The 9604-nt window shown below is 44.0% G+C and overlaps 1 pseudogene; it reads left to right on the top strand.

Moving 5' to 3' along the window:
- The first annotated feature begins 8863 nt into the window (after positions 1-8863).
- Positions 8864-9306, top strand: LOC119626589 (small nuclear ribonucleoprotein E-like; annotated as a pseudogene).
- The last annotated feature ends 298 nt before the right edge of the window (positions 9307-9604 follow it).

The raw sequence follows: 9604 nt of genomic DNA, 5'->3' as shown, positions 1-9604 counted from the left end.
CCAGGCTGGAGTGCAATGGCACAATCTCAGCTCACTGCAACCTCTGCCTCCAGGGTTCAAGCAATTCCCCCGCCTCAGCCTCCCCAGTAGCTGGGATTACAGGCGCACACCACCATGCCTGGCTAATTTTTGTATTTTTAGTAGAGACAGAGTTTCACCATGTTGACCAGACTGGTCTTGAACTCCTGACCTCAGGTGATCTACCCACCTTGGCCTCCCAAAGTGCTGGAATTACAGGCGTGAGCCACCGCGCCTGGCCATGTCTTCTTACAAGGACACCGGTCATATTGGACTAAGGGTTCACCCTACTCAATATGACCTCATCTGAACTAATGACATCTGCAATGAACCTATTTCCTAATAAGGTCACATTCTGAGCTATTGAGGGTTAAGACCTCAAGCTATCTTTTGTGGAGGTACACCATTCAACCCATAACAGAAGGCAGTAGTATTCTAGAAAACATGAATGACCAGGGAACCCTATCATATGGTTTCTTAGGGGTGTTACTTTCCTGTGTTAGGCAACCGTGTATTACGACATAGATAGAAAGGGAAAAATGGGGCAACCCATAGTTCCTGTTCCTTCAGCTCTTCCTTACTCATTGGTATTATGCCTGAGGTAGAGAGTATTGATTGGCTGTGCATGTATCAAGAGTGAAATAAAAATAGTTAACTTAATTTTGTGCAGTGTTTTCATCGCTAAGGAAAGAATGAAATATATACGCATGTTCAAGCTACAAAATACAAATTGTGTAATTTCAGTGATTTTGCATGTGAGTTGTGTTCTTATTTTTGCATTTAAAACTGGCATTGCATAATATAAAGATAAATGATAAAAATTCATGCTAATACTTTAAGTTTTGAATTTTTCTTTACTGAAAATGACATTAAATAGCATATTTTTAAAATATCTCAATAAAAAATTTTTAAAAAGAACTCACAACAAGCTGAGAAAGAGCTCTATAAACTGTCCACAAACTATCTCACACTGCTCCCAACCTGTCCCACCTGACTGCCATCCCAGAAGAAATTGATTTATGTTTCCTATCAAAGATATTCTCTCTTTCTCTTTTGTTTTAAGAGACGGAGTTTTGCTCTGTCATCTAGGCTGGAGTGCAGTGGTATGATCATAGCTCACTGCAGCCTGGAACTCCTGGGCTCAACAAGGGATCCTCCTGCCTCAGCCTCCTGGGTAGCTGGGACTACAAGCAAGGGTCACCTCGCCCAGCCCATGCTGTTTTTAACCTGAAGTCACCCATCCCCCTTTGTGAGTAATCCTTGTGGAAAAGTTTTCCCCCTTGCTAGTAATGTATTTTTGTTGATAAATATGAGAAAATTTATCATTTGTGGCATGCTTAGCATATGCCAGGCACTGTGATACTTGTCCAAGCAATCACTGAGAGCAGGCTTCCCTACTTCCCAAATAATTGTCCATTGCCTTTCTTCCTGTTCTCCCACACCTACATCTATTTACCCCACACACTTCAGGTTCCTTGAAGACAAGACTTGTATTTTTCCGTATTTGTATCCCCAACATCTAGCCCAGTGCCTGCAGTAAAGGGCGTGGTCAATATAGGTTTACCAAAATAATAAACAATGGGTCAGGCACAGTGACTCAAGTCTGGAATCCCAGTACATTGGGAGGTTGAGGTGGGAGGATCACCTGAGTCCAGTAGCTTAAGATGAGCCCAGGAAACGTAGTGAGACCCTGTTTCTGACATTTTTTTTGTTTGTTTTTGATTTAGCCAGGTGTGGTGGTGTGCGAGTCTGTTAGTACCAGCTACTTGGGAGGTTGAGGTAGAGAGATGGCGGCTGCATCAGGCTGATCTCGCCACTGCAGTCCAGCCTGAGCAACAGAGCAAGACCCTGTCTCAATAAATAAATAAATAAATAAATAAATAAACGATGGACACATGGATAGTGGAGCTAATGGGGGCCTATGAGAATCACCTGGCCCAGACTTCACACTGGTCAGGAGTTACTGTCCTCACTTTTCAAATGAGATCTAGAAAGTGTGTGACCCTCTATGGGCCACTTATGCTCTTTGGATCTCCTTGTCCATACGAGTAAAATGAGAAAACTACTCTTTCCTTAAAGGACTGTTGTATGACATGAAGAATCATGAAGTATAAATTGCTCTCTAATATTTTGTCATCCATAATAATAACAGAGCAGGTCAGAACCTTCTGTTGACATTGCTCTTTGGAGCCTGAAGCAAGCTCTGTGAACCCACGGTGAGGCTTGAGTGAGTAGCCTTCCTTCTGTGGGCCTCAGTTTCTCCTTCTGAGAAAGGAGGGGCTGGGATTTGATCCCAGAGGACACAAACCCGGGGGAATAAGAGGGTCAGGAAGACAACATAAACAAGAAGATGACTTACAGCCCTCCTGGTCTAACTTCCCTAACTCCCCAACCTTTGGAAGTAACTTGGAGGGAAAGAAGTATTCCTCTTTGTGAGGAAAAAAAAAAGCCTGAGTTTGACAGTCAGTGTCCACACCAGCCACAGTGCCAGGAAGCATTGTGGAGCGATGAGGACTGTGGTTGACCAGTCCTGCATCCAGGGTGGGAGCACCTTCTACATCCCCTCAGATTGTTATAGCTTGGAAATTGGTGCCCACTATTGGCAGATTGTTTGACTTCAAAAGAAAGAGGAAATTGAGGCTGGGCGTGGTGGCTCAAGCCTGTAATCCCAGCACTTTGGGAGGCTGAGACGGGTGGATCATGAGGTCAGGAGATGGAGACCATCCTGGTTAACACAGTGAAACCCCATCTCTACTAAAAATACAAAAAGAAATTAGCCGGGTGTGGTGGCGGGCACCTGTAGTCCCAGCTACTCGGGAGGTTGAGGCAGGAGAATGGCGTGAACCCGGGAGGTGGAGCTTGCGGTGAGCTGAGATTGCACTACTGCACTCAAGCCTGGGAGACAGAGCAAGACTCCGTCTCAAAAAACAAACAAACGAAAAAAAGACAGAGGAAATGGAGATATCTCCTGATTTTAAAAATAATGGCTCGACTTTGCCTTGCCTTGCTTTTCCTTCCTTCCTTCCTTCCTTCCTTCCTTCCTTCCTTCCTTCCTTCCTTCCTTCCTTCCTTCCTTTTCTTTTTCTTTCTTTTTCTTCTTTCTTGTTTATTCTCTCTCCCTTCCCTTCCCTTCCCTTCCCTTTCCTTCCCTCCTTCTTTCTTTCTTTCCTTTTTTTTTTTTTCCGCCATGTGGGCGACACACCACATCAGACCTGGCTTGGGAACCCTGGCGTAGGTGCGTGATAGGAGCCCTCCAGCCTGGCAGGGATTCTGCAGGGAACAACAGGATAAGAGCTTTCCAGACTCCAGGAGGAGGAAATAAAAGGCACCATTAACTTCAAAGCCCCTGAGCCTGACAGCCAGCTCCTCCAACAGACAATAAACAGGAAGGAGACTGAGACTGTACAGTGAAAGGTGACCAGACAAGCCCTGCTGGGGGAACTTCGCACCTAGAAGTTCCTCACTGCCAGCAGCAGGGCGCTGCTTTCCTGGGGCCACCTGGATGCCACAAAGCTACCTTCTATGAGGGGCTTCCATAACTTCCAGGGCTGCAAAGACCCAAAGTCCAAGAGCCAAGGATTATGGTAGCAGCTGCTCAGCTGAGGGGACTCAGGCTGCGGGTGGAGAAGGGTTGGGAAATCTATGAAAAAATGTATTGGTTACACAAATATCATTCTCCTTGTACCACTATTAAAGCACGATTAAAATATTATTAAGATCCTGGCCGGGCGCGGTGGCTCACGCCTGTAATCCCAGCACTTTGGGAGGCCGAGGTGGGTGGATCAGGAGTTCGAGACCAGCCTTGCCAACATGGTGAAACCCTGTCTCCACTAAAAAAAATATAACAAAAAAATTAGTCGGGCATGGACCCGAGATGGTGCCACTGCACTCCAGCCTGGGCGACAGAGTGAGACTCCGTCTCGAAAAATATATATATTATTAAGATTCTGAACAACACCTTCCCCCACCCCGCCCCCTACCAGCACGTAACCACTGTGATATCGATGGAATGGTCTTTGGCCAGGCACATAGGCAGTGGGGGTGAGGGAAGGCAGACCAGGCCAGAGCCTACTGTAATAATCCGGCTGAGAGATGGGGTTGGCTTGGGCAGAGGGAAGAGGTGAAGGGAGTGAGGAGGGGCCAGATCCTGAGCATAGTTAGAAATAGGAGCCTATAGGATCTGCTGATAGACTAGATGTGTGGTGTAAGAGAAAGAAATCAGATGACTCCAGGTTTTAGCTCTGAGCACCTAAAGGGTGAAGTTCCCATTTACTGAGATGTGGAACTTAATCACGTCTCCCAGGACATTGTTGATATATTGCCCTCTTCCCTCTTTTCCCAACCCAGCCTGCTTCCACCAGCTGAGTAGTTACAGCTAAGGCTCTGAGACTGCCCCAGACTTCAATGTTGGCTTTGATTTTTTTCTAGTTAATGATCTCAAGCAAGTTAGTTAACCCCAGATTCTTTCTTTCCAAAATGGGGATAATAATAGTACTGCCTTTATAGGGTTATATGAAGGTCAAATGATATGATGCTTGGTATATAAAGGGTGTTGAATAAGTGTGAGCCAAAATTACTGTGTAATCATTAAGTTGTTATTGTATGTATACATAGTTTCCTAGCCTGCTACTTCTAAGCCCAAAATGATCTCATGAGCATTTTTCATGAGATACCTTTAAAAATGTCCCTTGGCTGGGCGCGGTGGCTCACGCCTGTAATCCCAGCACTTTGGGAGGCTGAGGCAGGTGGATCGCAAGGTCATGAGCTTGAGACCAGCCTGGTCAATATGGTGAAACCCCATCTCTACTAAAACTACAAAAATTAGCCAGGCGTAGTTGCGCAGCGTTCCTGTAGTCCCACCTACTTGGGAGGCTGAGGCAGAGGACTCGCTTGAAACAGGCAGGCAGAGGGAGGTTGCAGTGAGCCGAGATTGCACTACTGCACTCCAGCCTGGGAGACAGAGCGACACTCTGTCTTAAATAAAATAAAATAAAATAAAATAATAAAATAAAATAAAATAAAATAAAATAAAATAAAATAAAATAAAATAAAACATCCCTCAAGGCCGGTTGCGGTGGCTCAAGCCTGCAATCCCAGCACTTTGGGAGGCTGAGGCAGGTGGATCACAAGGTCAGGAGCTTGAGACCAGCCTGGCCAATATGGTGAAACCCCATCTTTACTAAAAACATACAAAAATTAGCTGGGTGTGGTGGCAGGTGCCTGTAGTCCCAGCTACTCGGGAGGCTAAGGCAGGAGAATTGCTTGAACCTGGGAAGCAGAGGTTGCAGTGAGCTGAGATGGTGACACTGCACTCCAGCCTGGGCAACAGAGTGAGACGCCATCTCAAAAAAAAAAAAAAGGTCCCTCAAAAGTTTGTTTGTTTGTTTAGAAGCAGGGTCTCACTATGTTGCCCAGGCTGGTCTCGAACTCCTGGCCTCTAGCAAACCTCCCACCTCAGCCTCTCAAGTAGCTGGAATTATGGGTGTAAGCCACCATGGCGGGCTCAAAAAATATTTTTGCTAGCTACATAATATTCTATCATATAGGCAATTCATTTATTTAACCAGTCTTTCATTTTAGGTATTTTAAATATGACTAAGAGCTTATTGGCAAGTCATGTTGTTTCTGGCTTTTCTCTGCGCATTATAAACAACACTGAGATGAAAATCCTAAAAACATCCTTTCTTTATGCTTCTCCAATATCTGAGGATACACTCCTAGAAGTGACATTGTTGTGACGAAGGCTGTGACAGTTAATTTTGTGCCTCCACTTGACTGGGCCAGGGGGTGCCCACATATTTAGTTAAACACTGATCTGGGTATGTCTGTGGGGGTTTCTAGAGTATATTTGAATTAGTGGACTGAGGCTGACTCCCCTCCCCAGTGTGGTGGGCCTCACCCAGTCAGTTGAAGACCTGAATAAAATTAAAAGGTTGAGTAAAACAGAATTTCTTTTTCTGCCTGTCTTTGAGTTGGGACATTGATTTTTCCCACCTTAGGACTCAGATTGAAACATTGGCTGTCCCTGGGTTTCAAGCTCACCAGCATTCCGACGGGAACTATCCCCAAGACTCTTCTGGTACTCAGGCCTGTGGGCTTGGGCTGGAGCTACACCCTCAGACCTCATGGGTGTCCAGCTTGCCAACTACAGATCTTGGGACCTGTCAGCCTCCATGAACATATTAATCAATTCCTTATAATCAGTCAATCCATTCGTCTTCTATTGGTTCTGGTTCTCTAGAAAACCTTGACTTATACAAAGTATATGAATAGTTTTAAGATTTCTGAAATAGATTATGAATTGACCTCCAGAAGGCTATACCAAAACACATCCCCATCAATAATGTTAAAAAATGGACTCCCACCAAGACTAAGTCATTGTTAAATCTATCTATCTGGCTGGGTGCGGTGGCTCACACCTGTAATCCCAGCACTTTGGGAGGTCGAGGCAGGCGGATCACCTGAGGTCAGGAGTTCTAGACCAGCCTGGCCAATATGGTGAAACCCTGTCTCTATTAAAAATACAAAAATGAGCCAGGCGTGATGGCAGGCGCCTATAATTCCTGCTACTAACGAGGCTGAAGCAGGAGAATTGCTTGAACCCAGGAGGCGAAAGTTGCAGTGAGCTGAAATTGTGCCATTGCACTCCAACATGGGCAACGAGAGCAAAACTTGGTCTCCAGAAAATAAAAACAAAAAACAAAAACAAGAAAACACACACCAAAAATTGTCTGTCTGTCTATCTATCTATCTATAATAAATATATATTTAGAATCAGTGTTTCCTCAAATTGATTATGAAATTGAATATATCATTGTAGTTCACATTTATTTGCTCTCCAGCAAGACTGGTGTTTTCTGAATGTGAATATCTGTCATATGTATTTCTTCCTCTACAAACTGTCCTTTACCAATCTTTCTGTTGGTGTTTTAGAGTTTTGCTAAAGGAAGAATTAGTTATGCATTAAAACTAACGATCCTTGGTCTGTTGAATTTGTTACACACGTTTTTGCTGCTGTCTTTACATTTTGTGTTGGGCTTTTGTGACCTACACTATAGAATACATGCAGCCAGATCTTTTCTCCCTTTGCAAGAGTATATGCTTCCAAGGCACTTGCTGGGTGTGCTCATGGTAACCGGGTTCCAGGCCTGCCTCTGCCCTAGCTTGCTCTGTGGCCGTGGGCAAGTGACATCTCCCAGGTCACAGACTCCCCATCTGTCAATGGGGGCAGAGGTGGTCAGACCTCTGAGCTTCCTCCTAGCTCTGGCATCCTATGATTTTAGTTTTTGAGCTAGTGGGCATGTTGGCTCTGAGTTAAGAGCTCATTTCAAGAAGTAGTTACTGCCTAGTACAACAGTCTGTTAACTAGTCTCCCCGTTTTTGATTACTCTATGCCCAGTTGTTAATGGGCATTGCTAATGCCAGCTTCCCTACAGTGCAGTTTTGAGCAGTCCATAAACCAGACTCCAGCCCCCTCAGCAGCCATTGGTCTCCCTTCCTGCTTGCCCAGTCTTACTGCCTGCTGCTCCCTGTCAAAATGAGTATTTGTGGTTCCTCAGGTATTTTTGCTCATACTATTGCTTTTGCTGGGAATGTTACCACATTGTAAATTTTGTATGGAAAAACTTTACCTAACTCTTAAATCCCAGCAAAGCACCATCTCCTGCATTAAGCCATTAGTGATTATTGCCCGTTCCAGGGGAATTTGTCACTCTTTTGAACTACAGTATTTTCCACATGCCATGGGTATTATGGTTGTTGACATTGCTGTCCTATTTACTGAACCAAAGCATACACATATTTCAGGCAATATAAGCAAGCAGACTGGCAGCCCATACTGTATTTTCAGTATTGGGAAATTTTTTCACATAAAAATCCCGATTTTCATCTTCTCTTGAAAGGTCAGAAGATCTAGCTTACATCCTCAAAGACAGGTCAGCAAGCCACAGCCTGTGGGCCAAATCTGACCTGGCCTCTGTTTTTAGAAATAAAGTTTGATTGGAACACAGCCCCACCCGTTTATTTATATATTCACAGTGGATGCTTTCCTTTTACTGTGGCAGGGGTGAGTAGTGGAGACAGAGACTCTATGGCCTAGAAAGCCTATTTACTATCCAGCCCTTTACAAAAAAGTTTGCGGACTCCTGCTATAAGGCACCAACTGCGGAGCATGCACGTGCCCCAGGACCTCTTCCTACTCTCTATCAGACCTGGCCAGTCGCAAGTATTTATCCTGTCTTCTAAGGCCTTTAAAACATTAGTTTTTCATTCTTCTTAATCCTCTTGATCATATCCTAACACAGTATGAAAGCCATTATGCCAGGTGTGGTGTGGGGGCCCATGCCTGCAATCCAAACACTTTAGGAGGCTGAGGCAGGTGGATCATCTGAGGTCAGGAGTTTGCGATTAGCCTGGCCAACATGGTGAAACCCTGTCTCTACTAAAAATACAAAAATTAGACAGGCATGGTGGCACGCGTCTGTAACTCTAGCTACTTGGGTGGCTGAGGCAGAAGAATCACTTGAATCTAGGAAGTGAAGGTTGCAGTGAGCCGAGATTGCCCCACTGCATTCTAGCCTGGGCGACAGAGCTAGACTCTGTCACCAAAAAAAAAAAAAAAAAAAAAAAAAAAAAAAAAAAAAAAAAAAAAAAATTAAAAAAAGCCATTATGTCACATAGGCAAGGCAATCTCTAAAATAAATATTCAAAACCATTACACCACCAATATAAATTAAATGATCAACTCTAATAACAGTCCTCAGTAACTATAGCTACTGATAAAGTAGGTTCTTAGAGTTAAAAGCTTGAAATCAGTGTGTAGGTGTGCTCTTTGTGGAATTCCACCATGGCATACCGTGGCCAGGGCCAGAAAGTGCAGAAGGCTATGGTGTAGCCATCAATCTCAACTTCAGATACTTACAAAACAGATCACGGATTCAGGTGTGGCTCTATGAGCAAGTGAATACGCGGATAGAAGGCTGTATCATTAGTTTTGAGGAGTATATGAAACTTGTATTAGATAATGTAGAAGAGATAGATTTTAAAACAAAGTCAAGAATACAAGTGGGTCGGATCATGCTAAAAGGACATAATATTACACTGCTACAAAGTTTCTCCAACTAGAAATGATCAATAAAGTGAGAAATTGTTGAAATGGATACAGTTTTAGATGTCCTTTGTCCAATATGAACATTTATTTGTATTGTTTTGATTACTCTTATGTTATTACAAGATGGCAATACATGCTATGGGATTGTTTGTATTTTAACAAACAAACAAACAAAAAGCTCGAAGTCTAAAGTCAGATTGCCTGGACTCATATTCCAGCGGTGCCACCTATGTGAGCAGGGTGAGTCTTTGTTTCCTCATCTGAAAATGAGGATAACAGCAGTGCCTACCCTTGGATTGATGAAAGGAGTCCATTCAACTAATATTTAGTGATAGCTACTTTGAGTCAGGCACTGTGCTAGGCTCTTGGGATACAACAGTGAGCAGAAACGGCCACATTTCCACTTAGGAAAAGCTTAACTTAGGAAGTGGTTGGGGGAAATGGAGCAGGCAGCAGACACCACTGGTGCCTGTTGTT

This window comes from Chlorocebus sabaeus, chromosome 23, assembly GCF_047675955.1.
Source record: "Chlorocebus sabaeus isolate Y175 chromosome 23, mChlSab1.0.hap1, whole genome shotgun sequence".
In the NCBI taxonomy this organism is placed as follows: Eukaryota; Metazoa; Chordata; class Mammalia; order Primates; family Cercopithecidae; genus Chlorocebus; species Chlorocebus sabaeus.
This window is presented reverse-complemented; position numbering and strand designations above follow the sequence as displayed.